We start from the raw sequence: 10,937 nt of genomic DNA on the forward strand, positions 1-10,937 counted from the left end.
TCCTGGACCCAAAATGTGGTTCCAGAGGTCCATTTCCCCTTAGAAATAACATCATCCTTCTGCTGCCAGCCAATGTACTTAGTCTGGTAGCTTCAGTGTTGGAAGTCTGTTCTGCAGTGCTGAAAGTTCAGGTCTCCAATCCTGCTAGTGCACAAAAGGGAAGCACTGCAGTTTTACATATTGCATGTTTTTCTTTTTAAAAGCTAGGAAATGCCAGATTTTTTTCCCCTGTGCAACCTTAATTTGGGACCTTTGTGCATGTGCCTTATCATGCAGTCTTTAATTACATGATCACATACCATTTTTTCCCCATAGAACCCCTTATTCAGTATACAGAATGGACACACAAAAAGGGCAGAAACAAGGCTCCATGCTCAAGTGTAAATCTGACATTTCCTAATTTTCAAATGCTTGACATTGCAGCCTAAATAACTTTATTTTAATGTAGGGTTTTTAATATAACAACAAAATATTTTGGTATCAATATTATTACAATTCTCAGATGAAGCTATAAGGAAGCAGTCTAGATATTTATTAAGTGGGAGTTTTTAATGCATTCATATTTGTATCAATAAATGCAAATTACTGTGATCCCACAAGGGACTGATCTTGTGTGGTCATGGACACTTATTCGCCCACACTTGATCAGCTACATTATTGAACTGTTTCTGTTATGCAGGAAGAAATAAATGGAGGTATGTTAAACAAATTTAAAAGTCTGACAAAATCAAGGACACTAGAGTTAAGAGTTAAGATACATGAACATGTGCCTTAGTATTGTGCCATACAAAGTATGTAACATCAGCATTATACATTTGTTCAAGACCTTTTCAGTATCTTCTATAAGCATAAGTCAGTCTAAGCAATAAATGTTCTTGTTTTTTATGTCAGAGCTCTGCCAGTACAGTAACATTATTTCATGTCAATATGTTCTACCAGACAGCAGGGTTAAAGACAAAGACAGAATTTTTAAATATATTGGAACAAAAGACATCCCAGCAATGGTCTGTTATCAGAAAAAAATGCAGGAAAAACAGAAGTGTTCAATACATATTTCTGTTCTGTATGTGGCAAGAAGCTATATTATGTATTCTCATCTTTCAGTGATAATGAAGTTCTTGCTATTCCAACAGAAACTTAGGGCCAACTAACCTGCAACTACAAAAGATAATTGCTTTTTAAATCTAGGGCCAAATAAGTTGAACCCAATAATTTTAAAAGAATTGGCCATGGAGCTTTCTGGACCACTTTTAAGAAATCCTGAAAGGCTGGGGAAATCCCGTAGGGCTAGAAAAAAATCTAATGTTGCATCAATGTTTAAAAAGGATAAATAGGATGTCCTGGGTAAAAATAGGCCAGTTGTTTTGACATCAGTCTCAGGCAAACTCATGGAAAGGCATATACTGGATATAATGCATAAATAATTAAAGAATGTTAACATAATTAATGCCTAAAAGGACTTAGAGGATGCCAAGGTTCCTCCCCCACTCTGAACTCTAGGGTACAGATGTGGGGACCTGCATGAAAACCTCCTAAGCTTACTTTTACCAGCTTACGTTAAAACTTCCCCAAGGTACAAATTAATTTTATCCTTTGTCCTTGGAATAACCACTGCCACCACCAAACTCTAACTGGGTTTACTGGGAAACGTAGTTTGGACACGTCTTTCCCCCCAAAATCCTCCCAACCTTTGCACCCCACTTCCTGGGAAAGGTTTGGTAAAAATCCTTACCAATTTGCATAGGTGACCACAGACCCAAACCCTTGGATCTGAGAACAATGAAAAAGCATTCAGTTTTCTTACAAGAAGACTTTTAATAGAAATAGAAGTAAATAGGAGTAAAGGAATCACCTCTGTAAAATCAGGATGGTAGATACCTTACAGGGTAATTAGATTCAAAACATAGAGAATCCCTCTAGGCAAAACCTTAAGTTACAAAAAAGACACACAGACAGAAATAGTCATTCTATTCAGCACAATTCTTTCCTCAGCCATTTAAAGAAATCATAATCTAACACGTACCTAGCTAGATTACTTACTAAAAGTTCTAAGACTCCATTCCTGTTCTATCCAGGGCAAAAGCAGCATACCAACAGACACACAGACACTTTGTTTCTCTCCTTCCTCCCAGCTTTTGAAAGTATCTTGTCTCCTCACTGGTCATTTTGGTCAGGTGCCAGCGAGGTTACCTTTAGCTTCTTAACCCTTTACAGGCGAGAGGATTTTTCCTCTGGCCAGGAGGGATTTTAAAGGGGTTTACCCTTCCCTTTATATTTATGACAGAGGACATGGTGGATAACCAACTCACATGAGTTCCCAGTGTGATGATGTGGCTGAGAAGGCTAACATGACGTGTATATATAAAGCACAGACTATTGAATAAGATTAGGAAGGTGTTATTTCCACTGTATACAGCATCAGAAAGACCATTATTGGAATGCCATGTCAAATTCTCATGTCCTCACATTAAAAAGGATGATGAAAAATTGCAAAGGGTTCAGATACAAGAAGAATTTTAAATATGGAAAACCTGCATTAGAGTATAAATACAGTGAGATGAGGGTGAGACACTAGGGCGTGTCTGGCTAGGCTAAAAGAGTAACAAGAGACATTAGATATGGGTTTAATCAGGCCACAACTTTATTATTAGATGTCTGGGACTAACCCAGCGGTTAGGTAAAAAAACCACACAATTCACTGAGGGTGGGGTGGAGTGCTTTTTCTCAGCCCTCCCTCCCCATTCCCTTTCCGTTCATGTCCCTCCAGCAGATCCACTGCTGAGAACCTCCAATTCCAGCCAATTCTGGGAGGGTAGGGGGGCTTCCACTAGCTCCCCAATCTTTTCATTCAGGTCCCTCCAGCAATTCCCTTGCTGGGACCTTACTGACCACCCCCCATCATAGGAGGTGTTAAGGTAGACTAAAATGATGTGGGGTTGGCTCCCAGCTGTACCAATCAGAGCAGTCCCCAACTGCCCCCAGCTTACTCAATTACCAAGCACCTCTCCTTAATTCCTTTTCCAAGCCATTTATCTGTTCTTTTGTGCCTTAATTTATGGGGTATCTGCAGTGAACATCCGCTATACACTTAAACAGTTGCAACATATGGTCTACCACCGATCATGCTGTGCATGAACAGAGTGCACCTGAACCTGCAGCGAGGAAGGCGAAAAAATCCCCACTGCACCTGGCCAATATGGTAGTAAGGGAAAAAATTCTTCCCAGCCCCCCTTAAAGGGGCGGCTAACATAATACCCACAGCAGATATAGCTAATCACTCGGCATATTTCTGACCTAAACAGGAAGGGAGGGTGGGCGCTGCCAAGCCTGTTCCGAGTTAATGAGGGGAGGCCCAGGCTGACCTTTTAAAACCCCTCATTCCTAGGTGGTGAGTCATCCGCCACACTGACTATTTATCCAGCAGTTTTACATCTCCCCTCCTCCCCCAAGCCAGAAAGCATTGCCCTCTTCTCCTGGCCAGCCAGACAACACGCGCCCCCCCACCCCCGCCCCCACACACCACCCTATGCTTAAAGTGCAGGGCGGTGATTCAGTGTATTTAGTTTAATCAAGAGAAAGTGAAGAGGTGATTTGATTAGTCTGTAAGTATCTCCAGATAGAAGAATTCTGAGTAAAGGGCTCATTATTCTAGCAAAGACAGAAGGAGATCTGATCAATGGCACTAGACAATTTGATACTAGAAATAAAGCCCACAGTTTTAATGGTGCTGGTAATTAACTATTGGAGCAACGTGCCTAGGTACATGGTGGAAAGTCTTTCAATCAAAATTGGATGTCTTTTTTAAGATAACGTCTGTTTGAACTGTTTTCAGAGTAGCAGTCGTGTTAGTCTGTATTCGCAAAAAGAAAAAGGAGTACTTGTGGCACCTTAGAGACTAACCAATTTAGTTGAGCATAAGCTTTCATGAGCTACAGCTCACTTCGTCGGATGCATTCAGTGGAAAATACAGTGAGGAGATTTATATACACACAGAACATGAAAAAATGGGTGTTATCATACAGACTGTAAGAAGAGTGATCACTTAAGATGAGCTATTACCAGCAGGAGAGCGGGAGGGGAGGAGGGGGGGGGGGAAGAAAACCTTTTGTAGTGATAATCAAGTTGGGCCATTTCCAGCAGTTGACAAGAACGTCTGAGGAACAGTGGGGGGGGGGAATAAACATGGGGAAATAGTTTTACTTTGTGTAACGGCGCATCCACTCCCAGTCTCTATTCAAGCCTGAGTTAATTGTATCCAGTTGAATAGAGACTGGGAGTGGATGAGTCATTACACAAAGTAAAACTATTTCCCCATGTTTATTCCCCTCCCCCCCCCCACTTTTCCTCAGACATTCTTGTCAACTGCTGGAAATGTCCCACCTTGATTGTCACTACAAAAGGTTTTCTCCCCCTCCCCTCCGGCTCTCCTGCTGGTAATAGCTCATCTTAAATGATCACTCTCCTTACAGTCTGTATGATAACACCCATTTTTTCATGTTCTGTGTGTATATAAATCTCCTCACTGTATTTTCCACAATGCATCCGATGAAGTGAGCTGTAGCTCACGAAAGCTTATGCTCAAATAAATTGATTAGTCTCTAAGGTGCCACAAGTCCTCCTTTTCTTTCTGTTTGAACTATGGGCTTCACACAGAGATTAATGGAAGAAATTCTATGGTTTGTGTTCTGACCATCTAGTCTGACCTCCTGCATAATATATACAAGGAAAATGATGGGGCTGAGGGAAGTTGAATGCTTTACGGTTGTATTGTTTCATTTTAATTTGCTTGAAGATACCAGCATATTAATCCATTTTCAAGGCTAGTTTTTTTTTATTTTTTCAAATTAGAATAATATATATAAAGCACCTTGTACATTTGCTCTGAGTAGAGCCATGTGGAGAACAGAAATACTATTTCATGAAGTACTGAGTTTTTTAAATTTGTTTTTAGTTGAAACCATCACTAACCATTTCCTAATTCTCCATGAAGGAAATTTTTGGAAAAAAAAAAAAAAGAACGGATCAATTGAAACTTTGTGTTTTAGTTTTGACTTCATTTTATTGGATAATTATATTAAAGCATACAATAATATTTAAGTCATTCCAAAATCAAAAATTGAAATGTTTTGTTTCAGAAACATTGCAATGGGATGTTATGACATTGTCAGCATTTAATTTATTTGTTTTTGTGGGAGTGGGGAGAGGGCGGGGGTTGCTTATTTGTTTTTCTGCTAACCAAAATGTCAGCCAATGTTTTGCTTTCAATGGACAAGCATTTTTGCAAAGGAAAATGGTTCTGTCAAAGTTTCTTCCAACTAGCTCTAGCTCTGAGTACCCAGCTAATTATTTAGAATTACAAAACAAAATATTCAGTACCATCAACTCAGTTGTCCTACCATGTAGCAGCTAACAATAAAAAATGAATATACCCCGTACATCAATTTATACCATAATCTTCCCACATGCCCCTCCCCTTCTCTCTCCTCAAATGCCAGATGAAACAGAGGAGTCATAGTCCATCTCAGTGAAACACCCCACACTTTGAAATGACATCACTTGTCAACATTATTATATTTATTTAGAATAACTAATATTGTGACCGAGTTAATGACTTCTGTATAAGAAATGTTGATACTTAGTGGAAATCACCATAATATTTAGATTTGATATAGTTTCCCACAAAGCCAAGATTTCTCAAAATGGGCATCAAAAGTGAGCTCTTACATCACTATTTAATAAGCGACTTGATTTTCAAAACTGCCAAGCTCTCACCAAATTAATTTCTACCCCCCTTGCGCGCACACACACACACACACTCACTCAGAGTCAGCATGGCCTCAGTGAAGTGCAGAGGGTTGGGAGAGGAATTGGAATTAGAACTGGTTAGTGTGCCTGGAAGCTCTTTTACAAGCTTTAGGAAGTGGATGTTTATGTTTTATTGTTCTTAAATATTCCATACACAAACAGTTACACAACTTTATGGAACCTTATACACCCGCCCCTCCAAAAAAAAAAAATCCAACAACCCGTAACTCTGCATAAAGTCTTAATACAAGAAAGATTTTTAGCAGTACTTGTTCTTAGAGTTACTTACTAGTTGTTTATCTATTGTTTCTCTCTTGAAAAGATCTCTGAATGATGGAAATATTTGTATGTTAAGGTACAAACAAAGAAAGTAATTTTCTATCAAGTCAGAATTTACTTACATGTTGTACTGACTTTCTGAAAATCATATAAAAGCAATGCTAATTTTGGAGCAGAAAACAAAAGTGTTATTGTCATGGTTCAAAATAAATTCTTTGTTCTGTAAATTTCTTACAGAAATTCAAGTAACTCTAATTATGTTACTAACCAAATTAGTGTCCTGCAATGAAGATCATCATAACAGCGAACAGATGCTATTGAATCCTGAGGTGTGTTATAGTCAGTGCCTACAGCTAACATAGCATATAACATGTATGCATATATCATTGTCATGTTCATTCAAATTGGATACAAGTACCTGTATACCAAAGGGACCACCCAAGGCAAAAGCTTACTTCATTTATACACCTTTTCTTTAACAAGTGATAGAGGTCTGTTGTCTTATACACAAGAATTCACATGACAAAGGAAATATATAGTCTGATTATGCTAAGATGATGAAGTTTCAGAAAAGCAACAGTATTTAGAGTGTGAAATAATTTACCACCACCAATGTGGGACCAGGTTATTTGTTGAAATATATTAAGAGGTTCCATTTTATTTGTCTTACAGATCCACTGTTGTAATCAATTTGGAGCTAAAACTTGTCTTCATATTTAATTTGTAAAAAGTCTAGATATGCTTTAGCACTATATATATATTATAGTTAAACAGTTTGGACATTGTATGAAAGAAGCCTTCCTCCACTGTAATTAACCCTTGGGACAACTTACCTATGGATGTGGTGGATTCTCCATCTCTTGAAGATTTCAAATTAAGATTGGAATGATTTTTTTAAAGATATGCTCACCTCAAAAGGAAGTAATGGGCTTGATGAAGACATTCAGTGACGTTCTTTGGCCTGATTTAGACAGGACGTCAGACCAGGTGGTCATAATAGTCCCTTCTGGCCTTTAAATCTATGAATATCGGACATGTAGTTCATTGATGAAACACAGATGTAATGCTACCTGAGAAAAGCTGAAATTTCCAAATTATATACTTAAGTTTTGTGGGATGACTATGTTACTTATTTTTGTTTAGCTATATCTAAAAACGTTTCTGTTTAGTTCTAGGTTTTGTTATGCTTAGATTGTAAGTGCTTTGGGTCTGTATTTTGTCTCTTATAAAATAATAATATAAATGTACAATTAATAATTATAATAATGATAATGTTATCCAGAGAAAGGAATTCACTCTTTGAAGTTGATTCCTTAAGTGCTGATCATCAGCAGGTCACTTGCATGACCTATGTATATTCATTGAAATTTATGAGTGAGCTGTAAGTCCTTAAATTGGAGGAGAGGCAGAAGTCTGGACATGAAGAAGCGACATGATTTTATAGAGAAGACATGCAAGCAGAAAATAAAATATGTTTATCAAGTTTGGGAAACCAAGAATGTTAACTCAGCCCTTTGTTTTCCCCATACAGAGGACCACAGAACACGAAGGTTGAAAATATGTTCTATGTGAGAAGTACTTACAACACCAGCAGGACATCTACCATGTCTTTAATCCCCAAATCTAAACTGTTAAACTATTAAACTGAATTATTTCAGGTGAGTGAATATTGTGTTATGTCTTGTATAAACCAAGGAGTTAGTGTTAATTTGTGAAAAAGAAATCTAGGAGTATTATATATGTTGTTTTTGAAGTTTTATTTTGTATACAGCAATTGCTAGAACTTATGCACATAGCTCAGGGTGCCCCCAAATGATACCGCACAAATTAGAGACAGTTTATTTCACAAATTTCACAGCTTTATTAAATAAAGTTTATTAAACATCAAATGTAAACAAATGAAGGAAGGGAATGACCATAATCTTTACAGAAAAGGGCAACTGTAGCCACTTAAAATGAGTCACCCTTTGTCTTGATTGGCAGACACCAAGGTCAAATCAGCTACCCAGCCAGAGATAGTGTCCAGTCCACCCAAGATCTGGAGAAATGACTTGAACCTATCCACAGTCTGCTCCCACAGAGATAAGCCACCGCTGTGATGGACTCCAGGCAATCTCTGCCCATGAGTCTTTAGGTTCAGTTCTGCCAAAGAAAGGCAATCTGCTCTTGTGTCAAAATTACCAGAACATAAGCTTAATTAGCCATCCTAGCAAAGTGATGTTGAAAGTCATATTGAACAGATTGAAGCCACAAGCAGAGAATATCATAGCTGAAGAACAGGCTGGCTTTTGTGCTGGAAGAAGGACCACACAACAGATTTTCAACCTTTGTGTTCTATGTGAGAAGTCCTTACAACACCAGCAGGACATCTACCCTGTCTTTGTTGACTTCAAGAACGCGTTTGACAGCATATGGCATGAAGCTGTCTGGGCAACCATGAGGAAGTACAATGTTGGTAGTAAGCTGATTCTTAACACTAAACAACTGTATGCCAAGGCCAGCAGTGCAGTTCTTGTCAATGGCACAATAGGAGAGTGGTTTTGTACCACTGTTGGAGTCCAGCAAGGCTGCCTTCTTTCACCCATATTGTTCAACATCTTCCTGGAGCGCATAATGACTGATGCCCTAGAAGATCACATGTGCACAGTAAGCATTAGGGGCGGGGGTGAACAATGATATTGATGGCCTGGCAGGCAGTGAAGATGAATTTGCCAGCCTTGTGAAATGATTGGATGAAAGCTCCACAAAATATCCCATGGAAATTAGTGCAGAGAAAACCAAGCTGATGACAAACAAACATGATGAGATCGGCTCACATATCACTGTCAGTGCACAAGAGCTGGAGACAGTGAAAGAGTTCAGGTATTTGGGGCAGTAGCGTAACTGCGGGGGGGGGGGGGGGAAGCAGGACAGCGGCCGCTCCCCCACAGAGCAGAAGTGACACCTTTTTAATTCTTTGGCACCTTTTTAATTTTTACTCACCCGGCGGTGCTCCGGGTCTTCGGCGGCGGGTCAGGCAGAGCTTCATGTCTTCAGCAGCACTTCGGCATCGGGTCCTTCACTTGCTCCGGTCTTCGGTGGCATTGCAGTGGCGGGGTGTGGGGGGTGTCCCTCAGTGCCGCCGAAGTGCTGCCGAAGACCCGGAGCGCCGTCTGACCCACTGCCGAAGACCCAGAGCACTGCTGGGTGAGTACTAGTGGGTGGCACCTTTTTAAATCTCCGCTCGCCCTGTTTTCTCCACCTGGCCACGCCACTGATTTGGGGGCAGTCATCACTGATGAAGGGTCCAAGGCAGAAATTCAGGCAAGAACTGCACAAATAACAGCTTTAGCTTTGCCACTGCTGCTAATTTGGAGGAATAAGAACATCTCCCTGGAATCCAAACTGAAACTACTGCACGCATTGGTCATCTCCATTTTTCTGTATGCATGTGATACATGGACCCTTACAGCAGAGCTTGAATGGAAAATACAGGTAGTAGAGATGAGATGCTTCCGTAAAATCCTGGGCATTTCCAACTTCGAACAAGTCACTAATGAAGAGATCTGCAACATCATCACCCAATGCGCTGGATCATCTGAAGACCTCCTGATGACCATGAAGAAGCGCAAGCTGAAGTGGTACAGCCATGTAACAAGATCATCTGGCCTATCCAAGATCATCGTCCAAGGGACAGTACAGGGGAAGAGAAGAAGAGGTAAACAGAAGAAGAGATGGATTGACAACATAAAAGAGGGGACAGAAATGGACTTCGTGGAGACTCAAACACTGACACATGATCATCAGGGGTAGAGACAGTTGTTTGATTGCTCATCAATGATGGTGCCCAAAAAACCCAATGTGGTCATGGGAGTGATGCTGATGCTGATGACACACAAATCCTATAATGATGGGATATATATACCCATCCTATCCCAGCCCAAATGCCTGAATAAACCTGCCCTCCTGGCAAAGATTATTTCCACTCCAAAGCTGTGGCACAGCACAGTGAAACACATGGAAACCCAAACACAGCGATTAGTCAGATTCATGTAGTGTTGCCAACATTGTATTTCAAAAATACAGGACAGTCCTCAGATGTCCTCATTCTTGGTGCAGGGTGCGGTGCCTACGACTGGGATCACTCTCCCATGGGGAGGGAGGCAGTGCCCAGAATGTGGGGTTGGTCTCTCCCTGTGAGAGGCAGGGTCAGTGCTTATGGGTAGGGATCATGCTCTCCCAGCAGGGAAGGGTTTCTCTGAAGGGCCAAGCCAGTCTCTTTGGGGTGGGGGAGGGAGACAGTGGGACCCTGGGGTGACACTTACCATCTTGTCCTTTAACCTGCCTCTGTTTTCACTAACAAGGTCAGCTCCCAGACTGCTGCGCTGGGCATCACAGAATGGGGAAGAGATGGCCAGCCCTCTGTGGAGATAGAGGTGGTTAGGAACTATTTAGAAAAGCTGGACGTGCACAAGTCCATGGGGCCGGACAAGTTGCATCTGAGAGTGCTGAAGGAATTGGCGGCTGTGATTGCAGAGCCCTTGGCCATTATCTTTGAAAACTCGTGGCGAACGGGGGAAGTCCCGGATGACTGGAAAAAGGCTAATGTAGTGCCAATCTTTAAAAAAGGGAAGAAGGAGGATCCTGGGAACTACAGGCCAGTCAGCCTCACCTCAGTCCCTGGAAAAATCATGGAGCAGGTCCTCAAAGAATCAATCCTGAAGCACTTACATGAGAGGAAAGTGATCAGGAACAGTCAGCATGGATTCACCAAGGGAAGGTCATGCCTGACTAATCTAATCGTCTTTTATGATGAGATTACTGGTTCTGTGGATGAAGGGAAAGCAGTGGATGTATTGTTTCTTGACTTTAGC

At 40.8% G+C, this 10,937-nt stretch overlaps 1 long non-coding RNA gene across 1 annotated transcript in view; it reads left to right on the forward strand.

Annotated features, from left to right (window-relative positions):
- Window positions 1–10,690, forward strand: part of LOC141982425 (uncharacterized) — a 96,140-nt gene extending 85,450 nt beyond the window's left edge. The window contains exons 3-5 of the long non-coding RNA XR_012638072.1: window positions 6,322–6,413; window positions 7,616–7,742; window positions 10,428–10,690. This is a non-coding gene — a long non-coding RNA (uncharacterized LOC141982425). The remainder of the gene's footprint in view (window positions 1–6,321; window positions 6,414–7,615; window positions 7,743–10,427) is intronic.
- Window positions 10,691–10,937: the final 247 nt, after the last annotated feature.

This window comes from Natator depressus, chromosome 1 (genome assembly GCF_965152275.1).
Source record: "Natator depressus isolate rNatDep1 chromosome 1, rNatDep2.hap1, whole genome shotgun sequence".
In the NCBI taxonomy this organism is placed as follows: Eukaryota; Metazoa; Chordata; order Testudines; family Cheloniidae; genus Natator; species Natator depressus.